Here is a 2,632-nt window from a genome sequence, read left to right as displayed (position 1 = left end):
CTTCAGTGCAACTGAATGTGGAAGCGCTTTGAACACCGCAGCTCACAGTCACAGATGTCAAGACAGACAGAGCAGGTGCGCCGCTTCCGGTTATTGCTTTTACAAAATAAAATATCAGCGCTGACGATGAAAATGTTGCAACAGTGTATCAAGTCATAAAACATTAAAAAATGTATGGAATAAAAAAAATGTGGTTGCAAATGAAAAAGCTTGTTGTTAGATCTAAATCAATGTTATTATACTTAACCAGAATGAAGAAGAAGGAACACACACACATGCAAGTAGGACATGTATGCATTAAATGGAGAGATGTCAGAGCGAGTGGGCTGCCCTCAGAAAAGTGCCTTCATTTCGTGCCTTGCTCAAGGGCATTTTAGCCACTACCAGTCCACCTCCATACTTTTTCTATAAGTGGGGCTTCCCGAGCCCCTGACAGACTGAGCTCTTGTAGCCGCAAGGATTAAGGAGTTCCCCATTGTTTGATTTTAAGAAGGTGGCAGCAATAATTTTGTGCCCATTCGTTGCTTTGATAATCAAATACTCACTAAGTCTTTAAGGAGTGTGATAGCAATAAGGCCTATCCAACTTTGTTAAAAGGCCAAAGTTAAGCCTTAAAAGTAGTTAATGGCATTTTAGAGGGAAAAGACTGGAGAAGTCATTGATTTGCAGCCAAGAGCGCTGGTGTAAAAGTGTTTTGTTTCAAGTAATTTATACTGCAAACACAATAGTCATACATCATAATTAAAGTGTCAATCAGTAGATGTGCTCCAGACCCCCCTCCCTCAAAAGTTAAATGTTTGGAAAAGTGTGTGTAGAAAACATTCGAAACAAAACAAATAGAAACAAACATTTCACTTTACACCAAAATCAAGCAAATCCTCACATTTGTTAAGCTATCACCACTATACTGGTTTACCCAATAATGATTTTAGTTTTAGTTTGAGCAAATATACCATTTTGAAGAGCACGTGGATCGATTTCCGGTTATAGGTTTTGTTTAGCTTGACGCACTGAGCGCTGATTTGGCAGCTCACGCGTCGTTGAATGTGCAACTGCGTCCTCTGTTGGTGTGATTTTCCACAACAACTTCCATTCTGGTTTACAAAGTAGATTTCAAAGGCTATTCATGAGGAGACTTTTAATATTTTGATTAGCAATTTCATTAGTAGCCACATTTATTTGTAGAAAGGACACTAACCTATTTATAAGCCATAGCCTAAAGCCTATAAACTTATTTTTAGCCTATAGTTTCCTTAGTTTGTAGGCCTATTTGTATCACAAGTTTCTCTCAATAAAACTATGTAATATTTGTACTAATAAAGTTGTAGATAAAAAAAAAAGTTGAGTAGAATAGTCTCCACATAGTCCTGTGATCACATATAAACCAGTTTTAAAGAATAGACTAATTATTTCATCCCAAATAACATTTTGGTTTGTTCAAAAAACAGAGGTTCCCCAGCTTTCCTGTTGTGCAGAAATAAACACACAATTCCACACAAGGTGCAATTAATAACAGTATTATTTAGTAAATTAATATTCTACTAGTCTAACTAATCACACACTGATAAGCTGCCCCACTATAGTTTCCATTACTTGCTTTAGGAGTGTGCACAACAGATGCTAAAGATAAACTCTTGTTTATAAAAGAGAACCAGGAAGAACATACTGTACTTGAACTCACCAGACTTCAAAAGCTCTTCAACAGTTTATGGTGTGTTTCTTTTGGCATGGCCTTAAAACAGGGCCCAGCCGCAGCAGGACTCATGCCAAGAGTTATGAATATTCATTTACTGGCAACCTTTAGCTCAAGTATGAAAGCCTGAATGTTGTGTTAGTGTTTTGTAAACATCCCACTCCTGTGTAGATTATATTCAAAATGAGGAGAGACGTTACTTTTGATCTTTAATTGATTATCAAGGCCCACAACTGTTATTATAGGCTCTGTGTCAGTCGCTCACTCACTCTCAGTGCTCCAAAGTGCTGCTGTCATGTAAGAAATTACAGTCCATGCACTAAACTGTATCCTTTATTACATAAACAAAGCCGCTCCGCCTGGAGGAACATATGAGATGTCTCTGTGCTGCTGGAAGAACATCTTATTTTTCTGTGAAAATTGCACTATATCATCGTGTCCCAATTTCACCATCATGAATGTGGACTGGAGCTATACTGCTCTTCCTGTCAATTTATCTGCCATTCGACTTCTCACAGACACAGAACTCTCAGATCACTGTCTGCGGCTGACAGGATGAGCCGACATTTGCATATAGCTCATTGATGGCAGCTTTCTTTGATCCTGCTAGCAGTTCCTAATTATCACCATTTCTTTCTGCAGCTTGGCTTCCAGGATTCTGCCTCTTTCCAAGGTATCTCTCCCCTCATCCTTCTTTCTCTCACTAAGATCCTACTTGAACAGATGACATACATATGGGATGCAAAAAAAACCCATCTCAAGCTGAAACGATTGTTCATAAAGTTTCTGACAGGATAATTTAGACCGGGAGCAGACAGAGAGCTGAGGTTGTCTTTTTAAGAGTTTGCTTGGGTAAAAGTCCTGGTTTATCATCAAAGGCTGTCATGTAGATGAAGAGTTGAGAACCCCTGACAAAGCTTTAAGTTTTATGGCTTAAAG

This window comes from Echiichthys vipera (assembly GCF_963691815.1).
Source record: "Echiichthys vipera genome assembly, chromosome: 8".
Classification (NCBI taxonomy): domain Eukaryota; kingdom Metazoa; phylum Chordata; class Actinopteri; order Perciformes; family Trachinidae; genus Echiichthys; species Echiichthys vipera.
This window is presented reverse-complemented; position numbering follows the sequence as displayed.